The following is a 23,352-nucleotide window of genomic DNA, read 5'->3' on the forward strand; positions in this document are numbered from 1 at the left end:
CTCGGCACTCGTTCTCTTGTTCTTTCCTTCCCCCGCTCTTCATCCTGTCTGCTGTCACGGAGAATCTAGATGAGAGCGGGGGAAGGAAAGAACAAGAGAACGAGTGCCGAGGAAGTTTATGTCACAGCTGTGTGCTGCTGCATGACTTCTGGATCGTACGATGAGCTTATCAGTGTCCACTCCTAGAGTCATGTCTGTATGCCTATCTAAGCAGGGAGAGGAGGTGAGCGCTGGGAGGGGGGATAGAGCAGCATGTGGGGGGGGGGGAATAGAGGAGCACGGGGACCAGAGCAGGGGGGGGGACCAGCAGAGCACATGTGGGACCAAAACAGAATTCGGGGGATCAGCGGAGCATGCAGGGGACCAGCGCATCACACAGCACGCGGCGGACCAGAGGAGCATAGGCGGACCAGAGGAGCATAGGCGAACCAGAGGAGCATAGGCGGACCAGAGGAGCATAGGCGGACCAGAGGAGCATAGGCGGACCAGAGGAGCATAGGCGGACCAGAGGAGCATAGGCGAACCAGAGGAGCATAGGCGAACCAGAGGAGCATAGGCGGACCAGAGGAGCACAGGCGAACCAGAGGAGCATAGGCGGACCAGCGCAGCACGCGGGGGACCAGAGGAGCACGGGCGGACCAGAGGAGCACAGGCGGACCAGAGGAGCACAGGTGGACCAGCGCAGCACGCGGGGGACCAGAGGAGCACAGGCAGACCAGAGGAGCACAGGCGGACCAGCGCAGCACGCGGGGGACCAGCGCAGCACAAGGGGGACCAGAGGAGCACAGGGGGACCAGAGGAGCACAGGGGGACCAGCGCAGCATGCGGGGGACCAGAGGAGCACAGGGGGACCAACGCAGCACGCGGGGGACCAGAGGAGCACAGGGGGACCAACGCAGCACGCGGGGGACCAGAGGAGCACAGGGGGACCAACGCAGCACACAGGGGACCAGAGGAGCACAGGGGGACCAGCGCAGCATGCGGGGGAACAGAGGAGCACAGGGGGACCAGCGCAGCACGCGGGGGACCAGAGGAGCACAGGGGGACAAGCAGAGATGACATCATCTCTCTCCGCCCACCCGTCACCAATCTTCCGCTTTCACAGCTGGGACTTCAATGTGGGAGCGATGTGCGGCGGGGAGCAGAGAGATGATATCATCTCTCACTGCCTGCCACACATCAGCGCTCTTCTGCCCTCACTAAATGGGCCTCTTCAATGTCGGAGGTGTGGTGGGGAGCAGAGAGATTACATCATCTCTCACTGCCCGCCCTGCATCTCCGCTCTCCTGCCCTCACTAAATGGGCCAGTGCTGCCAGCCTGCCACCAATGCAGCGAGAATGCACATTTAGTGGCACTGGCTGGCATAGCAAGTGACAATCTGCTAATGGTGGCAAGTGACAATCTGCTAATGGTGGCAGGTGACGTGGCAAGTGACAATCTGCTAATGGTGGCAGGTGATGTGGCAAGTGACAATCTGCTAATGGTGGCAGGTGACGTGGCAAGTGACAATCTGCAAATGGTGGCAAATGGTGGCAAGTGACAATCTGCAATGGGTGGCAAGTGACAATCTGCAAATGGTGGCAGATGATGTGGCAAGTGACACGCCCAGGGCTCCCACTGATTCTGCATTATGGTGAGTTAAACCACTTCATTATATATTACAATATAACAATAGAAACAATGCGCTTTGATCACCCTGACACCATATCAACCATGGTGCCATGAAGATTGAAACGCCAACACCAGCCTTCTTTTGCTTACCACCAGCGTGCACCCCCCCCCCCCGGTTGGTGACCGCTGCTATGGGCTATAGCCCCAGATCTTTTTCAGACCTAGCAACGCCCCTGCATATAAGGCTAGTAAGTGGATAATTCTAACAGAATTATGAAATAACAATATATAAGCACAGAGAGTATGGATAGTAGTAATAACATTATCTTTTCAAAGTGATACTGGGAAAATAACTGGGATATATAAGGAGAAATTGAACATGTAATCAGCTGAGGTGATTGAAAATATATACATACATTTTATGTCACCTTGAAAATGAATTGCTCATTTTCAGCAGACAGATTCTGAGAACTGAACATTTCCCTTAATGGTGTGTCTGCCTAAAGTGAAATGTTCTGTTCCCCAAGCATGTACACATAGTGCTACAGTACCTTTATAATCTGCTGCACCAGCAATTTCCTCCATTTGCCTAAATGTGCAATTAAGCCGCTATGTCACAGATATGCAAGTTTTGACTTTTTTTGTCAAAAGTCAACAACTAAGCTCTCATCTCCAGCTCTAACCACTCCGCTAGGGCACATATGTTGTGCAGAAAGAAATAAAACATGACGTTATAGGAAGGAAAGAGGTAGTTTTTGAAATGTGGGCTGCGCTTAACAGCTTGGATTCACCATCTCTCTGCAAGAGTCAAGATGCCAGTACCTAATGAGACCATAATTGGGCCTTAGGGGACAAATGGAAGCAGTTTTTGTGCACTGATTAGGAACTGGTGAGCTGTTTAACAAGCCCACCATTTAATATTTAGTAGAAATTGTTGCTGTACATATTGGCAAAGGAGAGAGGGTATTTAAGCCTAAATGCAAAGCCAACTTGGAGTTGGGGTGACCTCTGAAATAACTTTGACAATGGTGACACGGGTCCCAAGAAGCCCTCACTTATCTGGCCATCAGGCTCCCTTATCTGAGGCTCTGCTGTCATGGAAATTAACATGGATAGAATTGCTATGGATTCCCTACTGGTATCAACTGTACATTTAATTATTAGGTGATCTGCCTTTTTTGCATTTCTATGGTTTCCGTTTTAATTTGTTTTTCGTTTTTTTCAACTGATTCTTTTGAATAAATAAATAATGTGCACAGTTGTGTTTCTTTCTTTTAATACAAGGAATGTCTCACTTTACACCCAGTTACTAAATTCTGAAAAGACAGGATAAAATATCCTAGGCACCCACTGCTGCTTATCTATAAACCCATTTATATCCATACGGACCAGTTTTGTCTGCCAAGATGTGCTAAACATTTACAAATGTGTGAAACAATCAGCGCCACCCTCAATTAATCAAGTGCAAAGTTGAAGCCGCTATACACTTTAAGTGAAAACACTACACTTAAAAAAAAAAAAAAATAATAATATATATATCTATATATATCTATATATATATATATATATATATAGATATATATAGATATATATCTATATATATCTATATATATATATATATATATAATGTGTACCAAAAGACACACACATACACACAGTGCAGCGCTACTACAGTGATAATTCAATGCTATACTTAGGGCTATGTATACATGCGATAAAATTCAAATTAATAAAAAATTCATAATAAATAAATATCAATCTTGATAGTAGTGCTCCAGTGTTATTATCATATCACCATGCTTCTCAATAATTCTTATTGCTTGTGTAAACCACCACCAGCTTATTTAATCTGCTCACCTCAAGGATGAGTTAGGAAGACTCAAATGAACTCTCTATTTTCACTCCCCAAACGTCTTTTCTTTCTCTCAGGACTCAGCTGTTCAATTTCTCCCTTTCACGATCTCCACTCCACCCGAGGTATCCCTCACAGATAGGGGGTTGATCTCTGAGATTATTCAGCTGTTCCTCCACTTCAAGGGACTCGTGTATCATGTAATCAAAAACACAGCCAACATAGTGCTTTCTGCTATAAAAGTTTATTTAAAACCCCACTAAAAGAGGACACTTACTAGATATAAAAAACAAAATTTGCTTGTTACATGTATTGAGAGCGCCCGCTCGCTCACCACCGTGGCTGTGCAATGTCACAGGCTCGGTTCCTCTCCTCTGCATATGTATCGACCTCTGAATGGTCTTCCTCAGCAGCTCTGCTGAGGAAGACCATTCAGAGGTTGATACGTGTAATTTTTTTTTAAAAAGAACATTATATGTATGAATGTAGATGTAAGTAGTGTGAATATTTGTGAAGATAATTGAAATTATGAAAATGATTATTAGATAGGCCAGTGGATTAGGCTCTAGATGACTTTATGCAGAGAAATAGATTATAAGATGGAGTGAACACAGTGTACACATATATGTATACATCATAGGCGTGCGCACAGGGTGTGCCAGGTGTGCCTGGGCACACCCTACTCACCTTGTGTGGTGCATATTCCCCCCTGTTTAGACCACTGATATTTCATACACCAAAAAATTGTTACAAAATACAATAATTTATTTAAAAATAAAATATAAATAATGACACTGTCCACTGCCCTACTGACACCATCAGTACATATACACATGCATATGTATTTGACCTTTGGGGGTGCACACCCTAATGCAAGAGGCTGTGCACACCTATGATATACATGTGTATGCATCCAAAATTCACTATATAGAATTTTCCCACTTTCAATAGAGCCTTTATGGCCACCCTCGAATCTGCACGACCCTAATCAATTTGTGCTGTACTTATGCCCTTTTTTGGTTCATGTATTACCAATATCCACCATTAGAGGGCCAGCCCCATGTCCATCATTCAAGTAGTTCCAGTCCCCTCTATACCAAATATATCTTTCCCACCATTCCATATAACCTTGCTTACTCTTTTGAAAAAGAATATTCATTCTTAAATCCATTTTTTTATTCCCAGTATCCATGTACACCACACATCCCCCTATGCCTTTTTCACTGCACTAAAAATGTTATCTCCTGACCACCGTAGCAGCTCACAAAGCACACTGGGTAATGTAGTTCCTCCCTCCTCTATGTCACCATATAAATACTGCCTCATTCCATCATGATGCTATCTAGCCTGAAGAAGAAGCACACATGCTCCGAACGCGTGCCTGCCGGCCCTTTGCCCCACATCTAGTGACATCACAGCCAATGGGAAGACGACTGCCAGCTTGACTAAGAGCCTTGGAAACCCCTGCAGCTACCGAGACAGCAGCAGCACCCCACACCGCCGGCTATCTGGATCAGGACTACACAGCGAGCCTCCCCTTGTGACTAGCCATTTTAACGCTTACCCTGTGAGTTGATTCTTATTTTAATTTTTTATCTTCATAAATTCATCATTAATCATTTTAATATACTGCACTCAGATGAGCGCCGCTGTTCTCCACATTATATATCTACAGAGCTGCTTCCTCTTCCACAGCTGGCTGCACCTCTATAGCGCTATATACATCTTTAACCCATCAAACTTGTGCCTAACCCATTCAAGCCTCAACTGAACTTTCCAGGGTCCAAGCTACCCCCAACCATTGGATTTTATTATCATAATCACCTTTACCTATAGTTTTGTTTCCCACCCACCGTCTCTCTCCAAGCACCACTATACCCCCCCTCTCTTCTCATGTAATTGTTTTGGTCTGTTCTGTGTTTCGCTGGCTGAAGGGTTGACTGCTTCCCCCTGTCTGTCTAGAAATGTTCTGGAAGATAGTGGGCTGGCAGATCAGCAGCTGAATATTTATGCAGCCCTGGCCAATCCTTGGCTTCACTTGTCAAATTAGGACATGTGGCTGTGTCTGTACAGCCGCTGCATCCCCACTCAGTAACCTAGGCTGACTGCTCGCCACTCTAGGCTGCTTCACCCTTATTCATGCTGTATGGGCCTCAGCGCCTATGTGAATGAAGCGATTAATCTCTAGGCTCTTGTATTCTCTTCACTGCTGCCCTTACAATGCAAGTTTCTCTATGGCCAATAAAGACTGGCCATGTAGAAAATAGCAGACTGAGAGAGCAGTTTGAGGTGCTTTAGCCTCTGCAACTGTTTAGGGCCCTGGTGTCCAGCTGCACCCAGAGGGCCACATGTGGCCCTCTGGTACTTGCTGTACAGCCCTTTGCTGACATAGCAATCAGTAATAGGAGCATTCAGTTGAAAAGAAACTGTAATGTCAGTGATCTCTGGCAGTCTCATGTTGCATATCCCCAGTCTCTGACTATCTCCTGCAGCGTGCCCTCACTGTCTAAACATACCTGTTGCATGTCCAAATTCTCTGACCATCGCCTCTAATATGTTTGGATTCTAGTGACATATACTAAGTATTATGTGCAGCTATTTGTTGCTGTCAGGGGCCACAGCTGAGGCCCTCTATGCCTCATAAGTTAAAAAACAACTCGCTTAGGGAACAAAAAGTTCCAACCATGGTGATGGCAAACAAACCTGTTGGCTTTGGCTGTCACAGTGACACAAAGAAACAGCCAGACATTGAATATTCTTAAAAGAAATGAGTGAAATGTGTCAAAGTGAATCAGGAAGGATTTTATCACATCCTATCTGGATCAATAAAGCTTTGCAAGAACACTGGATACTCATAGGGGTTGATTTACTAATACTGGAGAGTGCAAAATCTGGTGCAGCAGTTTAAGGCAGTGTTTCTCAACTCCAGTCCTCAAGGCGCAGCAACAGGTCATGTTTTCAGGATTTCCACTATTTTGCACAGGTGATTTGATCAGTTTCATTGCCTTAGTAATTACCACAGCCGTTTCTTCTGAGGGAAATCCTGAAAACATGACCTGTTGGTGCGCCTTGAGGACTGGAGTTGAGAAACACTGGTTTAAGGTATCCAATCAGCTTCTAATTTCAGCTTGTTCCATTAAACTTTGACGAAAAACCTGGAAGCTGGTTTGTTTCTAAGCAGAGCTGCACCAGATTTTGCACTTTCCTGTTTTAGCAAATCATCCCCATGATGTGTGATGATGCCTTTCTTCCAACTGGTACATTGTGAGTAGGGATGACCTCTGGAATTGGACCAGCACCCACCTAGTCACAGGTGAGAGCCAGCAATAGCTTGAGGCCATATTGTGCTGTGCATACTGTATAATGGCAGCTCCGGTATTTTTTTCAGTACAGATTTTCATTGGTTACTTATAATTCTCTATTTTCACACACTTGGCTTTTAAGATAAAGTATGACAGGAGATCGGTTTAATATTTTAACATTTTTTTTCCTACATGATCATTGGAGACAAATGGTATAAACAGGTATAAACAAACCTTGAAATGTATGAGTTCCAGAGAACGAGCGTCACAATGTTCCCAGCTGAAAAATGTTGTATGAAATCTTTTAATCCATGCAATGTAAGCAGCAAATAACTTTAACAGCTAATAAAATATAAATTAGATAAAAAATAAATTCCATGGACTATTCCCTAACCTGCCAGATGGATCCTAATTAGCTACTAATAGATGTCTGTTGTTGGCATTTATAATGCTGTTCTTGGCACTAAAAGTCATTCATCATGAAAGTAATCACAAACTATTTACATGAACACATGAAGGGAAAAGTGACCCATTCTGCGTGGGGACATGGTCGTAGATGAGGCTCTCATGAGGCTCAGGCTAGGTATAAATGGTGATAGACACCGAGCACAAGAACGGATATTACACGAAATGTACCTGCAAGTCTTTCAACTGTTACGTGAGCCCAATGAATTGATTTGGTCCCCTAAGTTTACCTTCCATATGAGTACATACATTACCTTGCATCCAGATTCCTCAGGCTTTCACTATGCAGCTGAGCAGCCACTTTTCACATACACATAATCCCCAAGCTGTGAATCCTTTCTCTACTGCTTCAGTATATGTGAAAGATTTTGCATGGGTGACTGGAGAATACAATGTGCACTACATAATAATGACAATAAAGAACAAGGTCAACCCCTCATAATGTAAAGTGGACCTATCAATAAGCCCTAAATAACCATAAGACATTATTTTCTCTTTCCCCAGATACCAAGCAATTGAGCTTCAAATTTGAAAAGGACTTGCTAAGCTATTACTAGACTTGCCAGGCTTCACAAGTTTGTTGCACAATTGCTGCAAGTCTGCATTGCATGACTTCAGATCAACTTTTTTTGCAAACATTCTGCAAGTCTGCTACAAGTTCCAGTTCAGTTATGTTGTGGAATAGTCATCCCACCACAGGGGTCACTGTGACTTGCAGAGCTCTTGCTGTAGACTCATCACTGCAACTTTGCTCTTGCTAGAGACTTGCCACGCAAATTTGCTACAAATTGGAAAAGTGTCAACTAGAACATGCGCTTCAAGTGCTCTGCAAGTGTACAACTTGACAGTGAAATTGTGCAGCAAGTTAACAGACTTACAATTAAACACTGCTACAAATTTGTGGCAAGTTATCCTTGCTATCTAGGTCCTTCCATTAACCCAAAATGTTCAATGTCAAGCTCCATCATGTGACTTAGACTTAGATCACATGGTTTCTGGCTGTTATACTTACCTGCTCTGTGCAGTGGTTTTGCACAGGGCAGCCCAGATCCTCCTCTTCTTCGGGTCTCATGGTCCCTCCCTCCTGAGCCGACTAACAGCTCCCTGTGTCCATTCAGACATGGAGCCCCAATTTGGCTCTGCCCCCATTCTTTTCTGATTGGCTAAGTTACCTTGATTGACAGCAGAGGGAGCCAATGGCACTGCTGCTGGATTTTAGCCAATCAGGAAGAGAGTCCTGGATGGCCGAGGCACTTGTGGACATTGCTGGAGAGAGATGGGGCTCAGGTAAATATTAGGGGGGCTGCTGGACACAGAAGTTTTTTTATCTTAATGCATAGAATGCATTAAGATAAAAAAACCTTCCGTCTTTACAACCACTTTAAAGTGCTAGTTCACCCTTCAAGAAAATTTTCAAAAAGCTTTTTAAAAAATCCCCATGTAATTCTAGATCTAATGAATATTACACGATATAGCTCCTCCTTTTGGTAATGGTGAAGCTCCTCCCATTACAGACGCATCAGTTAGGGGAGCACTCCAAAAAAGTGCTGATTGCCAGACGAGCTAAATTGCACAATAGTGCACTCTCTAGTAGGCCCTCAGGGCTGTTTAAAGCTATGCAGTGCCCACAGCTAGATAAGGAGGCCACACACGTGCTCAAACCTCCTGAACTCCAGGAAGAGTGTCACAGGGAAATATCCCCCCCACCCATACCTCCCCAACTGTGGCTGTGAAGGGAGGTGAGAGGTATTGCACAGATGCCCATGTTTCTTAGCAACCAGTTACAATATCAGTTGGTAAAACACAGGTGGGCAGCCCTGCACAGGGACAAGACTTGTATTAAGGCAGACTTGGATCAAGGCAGGTGTGGATTGCGCTACTTGATCTACCTACCTTTGTTTGTACAGTTTTAAACATTTCGCTGCGGAACCCCTGAAGAGCCCAGATGACACACCTGGGTGCTGTGCCACCCAGGTTGAGGAAGGCTGCTTGAGGTAGATATAAAATACGTAAATTAAGGAAAGCTCTAACGTCATTAAAATATTGTTAAGTGTACTTTGTAAATGCAAGCAGTGTAAGTTTTTGATTTTGACCTGTTATCAGCCTCTTACGGCACCCCAAGGAGCCAATCAGTTCCAAATCTGATAGTAAGAAAAAGCAAAGTGACAGAGAGATGAACTTATGACTGCATTGTTTCTCCTTTCACTGTCCAGTCACAGGCTGGGGTGGGTCTAGGATGACCTGGGCTTGGGGGAAGTGGGTTGAATGATGTTGGTCGTCAGACTGAGGACATCTAGTGGCAGATATAAGTACTACAGGGGAAATCTCTGGATTAAAGGTGATTTTTTTTTTTTTTTTTTTTTATATTGTATTGTAATATTTTTGTCTATACAGGGCAATGCAACAAATTCACTTTAGTTATGGCTCCTCCATCCACAATTTTGCTCCTCTACTGCTCCTAGGCCTCCAAAAACAAAGAGATGAAGCCCAAGTCATGTCAACACAGAGCTGAAGACTCCCACCCCAAATCGGGAGGGGGGAGTGAAAATGCTGGATGTTCATGTGATCAAATCACCAAGTACCAGTTGTGTCATGTAGAAGGAACAGGAGTGAGTCATGGTCTCCCATACATGAAAGTACCAGCTATGTTTCTTTGCTCTTGGCAGCTGAATGAAGGGATGGTATGGTCTGTAGGTAGGACTAACATTAAAGTGAACCTGTTACTTTGCCCTACATGATTCTGGCTCTGGCTTAGGCTAGCCACTAGCCACTAGCCACTGTTATTTCTGTTAGAAAAATGTAAAAAAAAAAGACATTTAAAGATGTCCTGTATCCTCTTTAAATCTTTTGTATCATCTCCAAGAGCTCTCCTTGTTCTTATCTCTGCTTAGAGAATAACTAACCTTTATGTTGTCATGCTTTGGGGCTGTTTTTTTCTTTAGCTGCAACAGGGGCTTTAGTCAAGGTAGAGGAAAATATGAACAGTTCCAAATACCTGTCAATATTTGCACAAAACCTTCGGGCTTCTGCTAGAAAACTGAACGTGAAGGGAAACTTCACCTTTCAGCATTAGAACGATCCAGCGCATACATCTAAATCAACAAAGGCCTGGCTTCACCAGAAGAAGATTAGTTTTGAAATGACCCAGCCAGAGCCCAAACCTGAATCCGATTGAAAATCTGTGGGGTGATCTAAAGAGGGCTGTGCACAGCAGATGCCCTTGCAATCTGACAGATGTGGAATGTTTTTGCAAAGAAGAGTGGGCAAATATTTCCAAGTCAAGATGTGCCATGCTTCTGAGCAGGGCCCTCTTAATCCTCTTGTATTTTATTGTATTATAACTGTATTGTCTCCCTTTTATATTGTAAAGTGCTGCGTAAACTGTTGGCACTATATAAATCCTGTATAATAATAATAATAATAATAATGCTGATAGACTCGTACCCAAAAAGACTGAGTGCTGTAATAAAATCAAAAGGTGCTTCAACAAAGTATTAGGGTGTGTACACTTATGCAACCATATTATTTTATTTTTTTTTTATTTTTACTTCCCTCCACCTTAAAGACTTCAGGTTGTTGTTCAACAGAGTTGTACAGTTTATAGGTCACATTAAAGGTGGAAAAAAATCTGAAATTATTTATCTTTGTCAATTTTTTTTTTACATCACATAAACCTGAAATTTCAACAGGGGTGTGTAGACTTTTTATATCCACTGTATATATTTAGTATACAGTGCCTTGAAAAAGTATTCATATCCCTTGAAATTTTCAACATTTTGTCACATTACAACCAAAAACGTAATTTCATTTTATTGGGATTTTATGTGATAGAGTAATACAAAGTGGCACATACTTGTGAAGTGGAAGGAAAATGATAAATGGTTTTCACAATTTTTTACAAATAAATATGTGAAAAGTGTGGTGTGCATTTGTATTCAGCCCCCCGGAGTCAATACTTTGTAGAACCACCTTTCGCTGCAATTACAACTGCACATTATTTTGGGTATGTCTCTACCAGCTTTGCACATCTAGAGAGTGACATTTTTGCCCATTCTTCTTTGCAAAATAGTTCAATCTCTGTCAGATTGGATGGAGAGCATCTGTGAACAGCAATTTTCAAGTCTTGCCACAGATTCTCAATGGGATTTAGGTCTGGACTTTGGGCCATTCTAACACATGAATATGCTTTAATCTAAACCATTCCACTGTAGCTCTGGCTATTTGTTTCTGGGTCGTTGTCCTGCTGGATGGTGAACCTCTGCCCCAGTCTCAAGTCTTTTGCAGAATCTAACAGGGTTTCTTCTATTGCTGTGTACACACGATTGGATTTTTGGTCGGAAAAAGGTATGATGGCTTTTCCGACGGGATTCCGCTCAAGCTTGTCTTGCATACACACGGTCACACCAAATTCTGACAGTCAAGAACGCAGTGACGTACAACACATACGACGGGACTAGAAAAAGGAAGTTCAATAGCCAGTGCGCCACCTTTTGGGCTCTTTCTGCTAATCTCGTGTTAGTAGAAGTTTGGTGAGAGACGATTTGCGTTTTTCAGCTTTTGTGCTTTTCAGTCCATTACTGCTGTTCAGTTTGTGCTTGTGGGTTTGTATCTGGTTTTCAGTGTGTGTAGTCAGTTCATATCTATGTTTCAGTGCATTCTTGTCTGCTCGTTTCTGATTTTCAGCTCGCTCTTCACAGGCCTTGCTGTTCTTTAGTGCGTTCTGACAAGCCGACCGTTTTGAAGCCATGTTGCAGGTAGGTGCTCGGTGTTGGGGTTCCTGCTCCTGTTCCTGGGGTTCCTGCTGTGACCTAAACCCAGTCCATGAACAGGGTGGGGAGGAGTTCATGGACCAATAATTGGTTACTCCAGCGTGACCAATTCTCTCATATGCCTTTGCTGCGGGAGATCCAGGAGAATAACCCTGATGATTTCAGGAATTTTCTCCGGATGAGGGACCCCCTTTTTCACCGTCTGTTGGCTTTGCTGTCCCCTTATGTTATGAAGCAGGACACCTGCATGCAGCAAACCATCACTTCTGAACAGAGGCTAGTCGCCACCTTGCGGTACTTGGCAACAGGGAGAAGTCTACAGGGCCTCAAGTTCTCTACAGGTGTCTCCCCCCAGGCTCTGGGGATCATTATCCCAGAGACCTGTTCTGCCATCATACAGGTCCTGCAGAAGGACTATATTAGGGTAAGTTTTCTCCTTTAACATTACATTCTATGTATTTAATGTATGCTAATGTATTGTCTTTATTTCATCATTCCCTAATTACCATGATTGTAATATGTTGTGAATGTCCCCTTTGTCCTCATGCATGCTGGAAGATTTTCATGCTCCTTTTTTGGCCTACATACATATATATATAACCTCCCCAGCATGCTATCCTGGGCCCACATACACCTAGCCTAGTCACTTAATAATGTATTTTGTCAGCTCCATTGTAGTGCTTTTCCCTAAACACCCCCTAAAATGTGTCCAAATGTTATTTGTGTCCTTAAATTAAGGAGTGCCAGAAGCTTTTTTTTGGCTCCCAAACTCATTTAGAACCCCCCTAAACTTTTTCCAATGGGCCATCAGAGGAGGTGAGGAATCTGATAAGTGGACCTTATCTTTTTGTCTTTAAATACTCCTTAAAATAAATGTTATACTGATGATGGTAAAGAATGTTTGTGTCTAATCTGCTTGCAATGTTATGTGCAAAAGTACTAATTTGTTTTTATCTGGTTTGACTCCACAGTTTCCTTCAACGCCACAGGAATGGCAGACTGTGGCCTTCCAGTTTGCCGAGCATTGGGACTTTCCCAACTGTGGAGGGGCAATAGATGGGAAGCATGTCCACATCGTCCCACCACCCCATTTGGGATCATAATATTTTAATTATAAGGGTTTCAATAGTATCGTGGCGGTGGTGTCGGAGACATATGAGTTTTTATATGTTGACGTGGGGAATAATGGTTGGATGTCGAAGTCTTTGCCCAGACGGCGTTCTACCGACGTCTCCAGAGTGGTGGCTTTGGATTGCCACCTGCGAAAGAGAACGTCGAAGGACTCCCATTTGTTTTTATTGCTGATGAAGCATTTGGTCTGGGTGATCACATGATGAGGCCACTCCCCCAGAGGACCCTCACCCCAGAGAAGAGGATTTTTAATTTCCGGCTGGCCAGAGCCAGAAGAGTTGTGGAGAATACCATTGGGATAATGGCCAGCCGGTTCCGCCTATTTCTAACGGCAATAAATATGGCGGAGTACAAACTTAACCACACTGTGTTATCATGCTGCATACTGCACAACTTTTTAAAGAGAAATGCCCCTAATTATGTAGCCTCAGTTGGGCCTGAGGCTGGACTTCATGAACCAACACTGATGGCCCTGGAAGCTGGTCATCCTGGCTTGCCCCCCCAAAGCACCCATGAAGTGCGTCAAAAATATGTTGATTATTTTACGGGTAGGGGGACTATTGCTATGCCAACAAATTTTTAAATATTTTCAAAATTTAAAAAAAATTGATATGATAAAATCTTGAGTTTGATTTACTGCTTGTGTTTCTTTTAGCTGTCTCCTAGGTTCTCCTAGTGCACTTGTAGTGCCAAGTGGTTTTTCCATTATTTAAATAACACAAACTTAATACAAAAAGTGGTACTGAGCATTGAAAGAAGCCACACATTGTTGAGTATAAAACCTTTTACTCCGTGCACATGCACATGTGCGATGTAAAACCTTTTTTGGTAAAAAAAATAACATCTCAGTTTTATAAAGTTTTACCTTTAAATTTTTTTTTTACATAAACAGGCATGTTTCAAAACATAAAATACACAACTCAGGAACTTACAAAGTTCAACATTGAAAAACTGAAGGCAATATCAGACATTATAGTGTTAAAAATGTGTTGCTATTGCCTTCATCAGATGGGGTGATGTCACCCCTGTAAAAGCCAAATTTAGAAGATGCACACAAATTGGGAGTCAAAATGGGGATTTCCCAACTGATCCCATGCCTAATGTCAACATGTGCTATCTCCCGTCATGGGGGATCAATGGACGTGTTTTGGGGGTGCAACCCCTTCCTCTCACCTACTAGAGTTGCGAGGAAGGGGTTGCACCCACAAAATGCGTACAATGATATCCCCTGATGGCAGATAGCACATGTTAACACACTGTGTGCAGCTTCCAAATTTGGCTTTTAACTGTATTAAAACTTTAGTTAAATTTTCTTAAAAAAAAAAAAAAGGTGTAATTTTTTGGATTTAGCTTCTCCCTAATACATCAATCATGTTCTTCATTCTTTGTTCAATCTCCTTGGGCAATTGATGGTTATTTTGTATTTTTTTCCATTTATGAATAATTGCTCCAACAGTTGTCTCCTTCTCACCAAGCTTCTTGCTGATGGTCTTGTAGCCCATTCCATCCTTGTGCAGGTCATCAATCTTTGTCCCTGATGTCCCTTGACAGCTCTTTGGTCTTGCCCATGATAGTTACATAGTTAGTCAGGTTGAAAAGTCCATCTAGTTCAATCAAAAAATAAAAGATAAAATCATACAATCCCATACACACAATCATTTACCCACAGTTGATCCAGAGGAAGGCAAAAAACCCCAGCAAAGCATGCTCCAATTTGCTACAACAGGGGAACAAATTCCTTCCTGATTCCCCGAGAAGCAATCCGATTTTCCCTGGATCAACTTTACATATAAATGTCAGTACCCAGTTATATTTTGTATATTTAGGAAATAATCCAGGCCTTTTTTTAAAGCAATCTGCTGAGCTGGCCAGAACCACCTATGGAGAGAGTCTATTCCACAGCTTTTTACAGCTCTTATGCCCCGTACACACGGTCGGATTTTCCGATGGACATTGTCCGATCGGAGCGTGTTGTCGGAAATTCCGACCGTGTGTGGGCTCCATCGGACATTTTCCATCGGATTTTCCGACATACAAAGTTGGACAGCAGGAGATAAATTTTTCCGACAACAAAATCCGATCGCGTCAATTCCGACCGTGTGTGGCCTGTTCCGAAGCACAAAGTGCCACGCATGCTCAGAAGAAATTCCGACACGGGACAGCTCGTTCTGGTAAACTTAGCGTTCGCAATGGATACAGCACTTTCATCACGCTGCAATGTTCAAAATGGTTTAATACAGCACACTCTCTTCTTCTTTATAATGTGACAAGAATGAAGTAGTTTTGATGCTCATATTCACACACACTTCTCACAAACTTCTTTCGTTACTATTTATCGGGATTCCCTCAATATATTTTGATTTCTCACATCTGACAACATAATTTTTTTTTTTTTTTTTTACTTTAATGTAGAATCTTTTTTTGTGTTTCTCTTTTTTAATTTTTTTTTTTGGTGATTTTGATTTGTACTCCCGAAAATGTTTGTGTGTTTTTTGTGACAAGTTCCCACAACACCATTGATATGTTGTTCTATTTAATCTGTAGGAGATTGTTTGGTGTTGTTGTCCCTTGTTAATTTCACATTGTACTTTAGAAATGTACCTGAATCGTCACCAAACAAACTGTCCTTTTTGGATGAAAACACAATTTACATAAAAAATTTTATTAAGGGGTCACAACTAAACAAAGAGGGAGGCAACGCTGGAGAAACTGCAGAAGTGGGTGAAGCCTTGGACCCCCAGGGCAGACATCAATTATTTAAAAACAAAATTGGTGGCCTGAGGAGTCCATATCTAAGGGAGGGCAGTCTGGTCCAGAAGTCCCAGAGATCCGGAAAGCAGCAGATGACATCTGTGTCCCCAGGCTGTGGTCATACGAGAGACTGCATCTTCTGTCAGACCAGACTGAACCCAGGGTCATCACTCTTTGGTCTTCCTTCCACGCTTCCTTACAGGCTTTGGCTGTGGTGGTGGAGTTGTGGCAGCAGGAGGAGGAGGATCGTCGATCTCAATGACATCCGTCTTGTGTGTCAGTTCCCCACTCTCCCCCTTACGTAGGACTTTATAAATCAGGTCCTCAGAGATCTTGCGTTGGCCCTCCTGCATGCCCAGCAATTTGGTGGCAGCCATGCAGGCAAAGGCCTCTTCAGGACTGGGGAAGGCTCTGAGGGACGCCGAAGCCTCCTGGATCAGCCTGTATGCTGAATCCTGCACAGGACTGGGAGTGGCCTTCCTGGCCCTTTTGTATGGAAGGCGGAGGGGAGGAACCTGAGACTCAGTCAGGCTGCGACTTGTCCCAGGCTTCTCTTGGCTGACACTTAGCCCCGCCTCCTCCTGGCTGCCACTAATCCCCGCCTCCTCCTGGCTGACACTAATAATCCCCGCCTCCTCCTGACTGCCACATTCCACAACCTCCTCCTGGCTGAGGTCTTCCTGTGTATGAAAAAGGGACATAGTTTTAGTTTTTTTTACATCAATCATACACAATTTTCAACTCCTGACTGCTGCAAATTCAATGTTAACAAATATAACAGACTATCCTTCTGAGCCCAGCATTTTGCATTCTTGTCCCAATTTTGGGTGCCCACTACTGTCTATTGATATGTAAAACACTTTTTTTAATCAGCAATTAATGATCAATAATAACATCTAGTAAACATCATTTATTTATTGACCAGAAATCTGTAGAAGAATGCTATACCTGACTCCAGCTGGGCTCCTCCACTTCTTCCTGGCTGGAAGGCCCAGGTTGGATATCGGAAGCCTCAGCTGGGATGGAAGGAAGCATGGAAGGAAGAGTAGAGAGGGATTCCCTGACTTCAGTGTGGTCTGACAGAAATCGCAGTCTCTCATAGTACCACAGCCATAAACATCATCTGCTGCAGCTCCGGATCTCTGGGAATCTGTGACCTTCTTGCGCTCCCTAAGATATGTGCTCCTCAGGCCACCAATTTTAGCTTTTAAATAAGGGATGGTTGCTGTGGGGACCACCGGCTTCACCAACTCCAGCAGTTTCTCCAGCGCTGCCTGCCTCTTTTGTTTATGGTTATAGTGGGGGTGTCTCACCTGCCACAGACAGGGCAGCTCCCTGTACTTGTCAATAAACAGGGGCAGGAAATTGTGGTCGTTGAACCCATCCATTTTCTCTGCAAGACACAACACAAGACAAACCCTAATGTCAGGTCAAACTCCCCTAATCTTGTTACAATATAGGCTTCCATTTCGAAGCAGTATAGGCCCAAGTTTAGATCCTACCTTCGTTAGCACGATCGGCGTCTCCGATGCTCCTTCCTCCGCTCACAGATCGTACGTAAGACGCGCGCGTTACGATTTATACACACTGCGCATGCGTATAACTCCGCCCGCCCCTGACGTTCTTTCTATTCTATTCCCTGCCCCTTTTCGTTCGGCGCAGTGGAGGAAGAGCACATGGCGGATAGACAGCAGGATCGTGCTAAGTACAGCAACGAGGAGGAGGGGGAGGAAAGGCCGGAGCCTGAAACGTCCCAATCCAGAAGGAGATTAAAGTGCTCAAATATGTCCTTTGGGAAGATGTTGGAGATGGTGGACATCCTGAAGAAGGCCGACTATGATGGAAAGTATGGGCCTTACCCCAACCCCAATGTCCGAAAGGCCAAGATCATGACGAAAGTGGTCAGGAGTCTGCACCGGAAATTCAGGGTACGACGATCGAAAGATCAGCTCAGGAAGCAGTGGTCGGACCTGAAATTACAAGAACATGAGCAGTACAGAAAGATCCGGAGAGTGCTGCAAAAAAGTAAGTAGTTGTGCTGTGTTCCTATTCTTTTTGTGTTTATTACGTTCGTGCTGCTCCATGTGCTTTTAGGAACTGTTGTACAGTTTAAAATGGCAACTTTCATGTTCATGGGCACATTATTCGTTCGGATCACACATTTTTATTTCGGACTATAAAATACCATTGTTTAGGCCATATGCATTTGGCCACCATTTTGAGGCCCTATACTTGTCTTCAAAGAATTTGGTTGTGTAGATGGCTTTGTTACTAGAATGAAATGCAAACTAGATTCTGTGTAAGAAGAGGACACTAAGCAACTGTTTTCACATCTGAACACTGGAGCACTAGTGTGGGACACAAGAACACCATTTTTATTAGGGGGGCCACACAGGTGCTCCAGTGTATACTATAGGGGGGGGGGGGGGCTACATCTGTGAAGCTTGTACCAAACAGGTAAAGTATTGCAGGTTGACAAAGGACACTAAAAAAGCTACATCTTGGAACTCGGCTAAAATAGACAATTGTACCCCACTTCCAAGCAATGTTTCCTATTTCTAGTTCTGCCATCAAATATCTGTGTGCTAATTATACCATTTTTGTTTTACATAGGGGAGAAAAGACTCGGAGGACACCCCTCATCCGAGGAGACCAGAGCCCCCCCCCCTCTGGAAGAAGGGGAAATCCACCCAACACAAGATGAGCAGGAGGAAGAAGACGTGGTGGAAGTAGTCACCACAACAGGTGAGTGTCTGCGACCACAGGCTCAGATAAGAGATGGATGGCGGCATTTTTTTTAGACCTAATTTATTTTGGGTTTCCTCTCTTTTTAGGTGATCGTGAGGTTGTGGATGAAGATCCTTTCACATCAGAAAGTGCCCAGATCGTGATCGGGGAGAACATGGGGTGTAATTTACAATTGGAAAACATCAAGCAAAACATCAATGATGTTATTCCAAAATATAAAAACATCATTGATGTTTTGGGGCGAGTTTAAAACCCCTCCAAATCACTTTCTTATTTTGTCTGCTACAATGTGCGAAATGTTTTTGTGATTTTTCCCAAAGCCAAATTTGGAGGATGCACACAATGTGTCAACATGTGCTATCTGCCATCACGGGAGATCAATGGACGCATTTTGGGGGTGCAACCCCTTCCTCAATTATAAAGTAGCGGTGAGGAAGGGCTTTCTCCCCCAAAACACGTCCCTTGATCCCCCATGATGGCAGATAGCACATGTTGACATTGGGAAATTTGTGTGCATCTTCCAAATTTGGCTTTTCCAGGGGTGATTTCCCCCCATCTGAACGCAATATCAAACACAGTTCCTAAATACTCATGTCTGATATTGCCTTCAAGTTCTACCAAATGTGAACTTTGTAAGATCAAGATTTGTGTCTTTCTTGTTGGTTTTACACAGGCCTGTTTTCTATAAAATGCACATTTTGATTTTGGATAATGACACCACAAAAATTGGTATACAACAAACATGTTGGTTTGTCAGAAAAACCTTTGGTAAATGCACATGTGATTGTATTAAAAAGATTGTTCATCAAGAATGTGTGGATTATTGTCTCAACGCTACAACACTTTTGGGGTGATGTAATTGTTGTTTTATGAGAAAATGGGGGTAATTTCCTAAGGGCAAATCCTCTTTGCACTACAAGTGCAGTTTCAGTGCAGTTGCAAGTGCACTTGTAGTGAAAAGTGTCTTTGCATTTAGTAAATAACAGCCAACAGTGCTTTGTATAAGGTTACACAATCACGATATTTTCTGCACTCCACACATTTCTGTCAGGGTCAGCTAAAACAAACACAAGCAGTAAATGTCCACAAAGAAGAGCCTGGGGGGAGATGCCTGTCGAGAACTAGAGGTCCTGCAGGCTTCTCCCTGTGGCCAAATACCGCAAGGTAGCGACCAACCTCTGCTCCGGAGTGATGTCTTGCCTCATGCAGGTATCCTGACTGCTGATATAAGGGGTCAGCGAAGCCAACAAACGGTGAAATACGGGGTCCGTCATCCGGAGAAAGTTCCTGAAATCATCAGGATTATTCTCACGGATCTCACGGAGCAAAGGCATATGACAGAACTGGTCACGCTGAAGCAACCAATTCTTGGTCCATGAACTCCTCCCCACCCTGTTCATGGACTGGACTTGTGTCAAGGTCAGGACCCCAACACCAAGCCCCCGCACAGCACGAACTCTACGAGGAGTACGCATACGAAACATGGCTAGAAAACGGTCGGCTGCTCAGAACGAAGTAACAGAACGCACTGAAGAACAGCAAGGCCTGTGAAGAGCGACCTGAAAAACAGCAACGAGCGGGCAAGATCGCACAGAAAACTCTGATACGAACTGACTGCACGCACTGAAGAGCAGATACAAACCCACAAGCACAAACTGAACGGCAGAAAACGATCTGAAAGCCACGAGTCTGAAAAAGCGCGAATCGTCTCTCACCAAACTTTTACTAACACGAGATTAGCAAAAGGAGCCCAAAGGGTGCCGCGCTTGGTTCTGAACCGGCCTTTTCTAGTCTCGTCGTACGTGGTGTACGTGGTGTACGTCACCGCGTTCTTGGCGATCGGAAATTCCGACAACTTTGTGTGACCGTGTGTAGGCAAAACAAGTTTGAGCCCCCTTGTCCTCTGTGGTGACCTTAAAGTGAATAACTCAACACCAAGTTCACTATATGGACCACTACCATGTATTTTTACATGTTGATCATACCCCCCCCCCCCCCTTAATCTCCTCTTCTCAAGAGAGAATAAATTCAGTTCCTCTAATCTTTCCTCATAGCTGAGTTCCTCCATGCCTCTTATCAGTTTGGTTGCCCTTCTCTGCAATTTCTCCAGTTCCCCGATATCCTTTTTGAGAACTGGTGCCCAAAACTGCACTGCATATTCCAGATGAGGTCTTACTAATGCTTTTTATAGGGGCAAAATAATATCTTGCTCTTTGGAGTCCATACCTCTCTTAATACAAGAAAGGACTTTGCTTTCTTTGCAAACCGCAGCTTGGCATTGCATGCTGTTATTGAGCTTATGATTTCCAAAACCCCCAGATCCTTCTCCACTATGGATTCCCCCAGTTGTAACCCCCCCCCCCCCAGTATGTATGATGCATACATATTCTTAGCCCCCAAGTGCATAACTTTGCATTTATCAACATTAAACATCATTTGCCCAATTAGTACATTGAGGTCAGCTTATAAATTGGAGACATCCTGTAAGGACGTTACTCCACTGCATAGCTTGGTGTCATCTGCAAAGACAGAAATGGTACTTTTAATCTCAGACCCTATATCATTTATAAAGATAATTAAAAGTAAGAGTCCAACACTGAACCTTGGGATACACCACTGATAACCTTAGACCATTCAGAGTACGAATCATTATTCACAAGTGAATTTGTTTTTTTAGCCAGTTTTCTATCCATTTACAAATTGATCTTTCCAAGCCTGTAGACTGTCTCTTACACATTAGCTGTGTGTGGGGAACTGTGTCAAACCCTTTTGCAAAATCCAAATATACCACATCCACAGTCACCCCTCTGTCCAAGGTTTTACTTACCTCCTCATAAAAAGAAATCAGGTTTGTTTGACTTCTGACTTTCATGAATCCATGCTGTCTGATGCTTAAAATATTTTTTTCTAGCAAGAATTTGTCTATGTGGTCTTTAATTAAACTCTCAGGTATCTTCCCGACTATAGAAGTTAAACTAACAGGTCTATAGTTAATTGGTAAAGACTTTGATCCCTTTTTAAATATGGGCACCACATTGGCCCTTAGCCAATCCAGTGGTACCATTCCAGTCATTAACGAGTCCCTAAGAATTAGAAACAATAGATTTGAAATAACAGAGCTCAATTCTTTTAGGATCATTTGGTGGATGCCATCTGGTCCAGGTGTTTTATCCATCTTTATTCTGTCTAAAAATTTCTGAACCATACAAACTTTTGGGCCATTGTGGATCATTTGGGGCTGTGTCAATACCATCCCCATTATGGACATGAGCTTCCCCATGTTCCATTTTATACACAGAGCTGAAGAAAGTATTCTTAGTATTGATAGTGAGGTTTGAAAGTAAGAAAGAGATTCTGTGTCTTTTATATACTGTACATAACGAGTTGTTGGAGCACCTTCTTCAATTGACAGGACTAATCTGTGTACCACATGAGCACATACTGTAGCCAGTCTGTGGGAGTCAGAATTATTGTTGGATGTTAGGGGATCAAATACTTATTTTACTCACTAAACTGAAACTCAATTTATAACATTTGTATCATGTTTTTTCTGGATTTTTTGGTTGATTTTCTGTCTCTATCATTTAAAATACACCTATGATAAAAATTATAGACCCTTAATTTCTTTTTAAGTGGGCAAACTTACAAAATCTGCAGAGGATCAAATAATATTTTCCCCCAATGTATATATTATACAGTATCTCACAAAAGTGAGTACACCCCTCACATATGTGTAAATATTTTATTATACCTTTTCATGTGACAACACTGAAGAAATGAAACTTTGCTACAATGTAAAGTAGTGAGTGTACAGATTGTATAACAGTGTAAATTTGCTGTCCCCTCAAAATAACTCAACACACAGACATTAATGTCTATACCGCTGGCAACAAAAGTGAGTACCCCCCTAAGTGAAAATGTCCAAATTGGGCCCAAAATGTCAATATTATGTATGGTCGCCATTATTTTCCAGCACTGCCTTAACCCTCTTTGGCATGGAGTTCACCAGAGCTTCACAGGTTTCCACTGGAGTCCTTCCATGATGACATCACTGAGCTGGTGGATGTTAGAGACCTTGCGCTCCTCCACCTTCCATTTGAGGATGCCCCACAAATACTCAATAGGGTTTAGGTCTGGAAACATGCTTGGCCAGTCCATCATCTTTACCCTCAGCTTCTTTAGCAAGGCAGAGGTCATCTTGGAGGTGTGTTTGTGGTCGTTATCATGTTGGAATACTGCCCTGCGGCCCAGTCTCCGAAGGGAGGGGATCATTCTCGGCTCTAGTATATGACAGTGCATGTTGGCATTCATGGTTCCCTCAATGAACTGTAGCTCCCTAATGCCGGCAGCACTCATGCAGCCCCAGACCATGACACTCCCACCTCCATGCTTGACTGTAGGCAAGACACACTTGTCTTTGTACTCCTCACCTGGTTGCTGCCACACACGCTTGACACCATCTGAACCAAATAAGTTTATCTTGGTCTCCTCAGACCACAGGATATGGTTCCAGTAATCCATGTCCTTAGTCTGCTTGTCTTCAGCAAACTGTTTGCATCATCTTTAGAAGAGGCTCCCTTCTGGGACTACAGCCATGCAGACCAATTTGATGTAGCATGCAGCGTATGGTCTGAGCACTGACAGGCTGACCCCCCCACCCCTTCAACCTCTGCAGAAATACTGGCAGCACTCATACGTCTATTTCCCAAGGACAACCTCTGG

The sequence above is a fragment of the Aquarana catesbeiana genome, linkage group LG07, assembly GCF_042186555.1.
Source record: "Aquarana catesbeiana isolate 2022-GZ linkage group LG07, ASM4218655v1, whole genome shotgun sequence".
Lineage (NCBI taxonomy): Eukaryota > Metazoa > Chordata > Amphibia > Anura > Ranidae > Aquarana > Aquarana catesbeiana.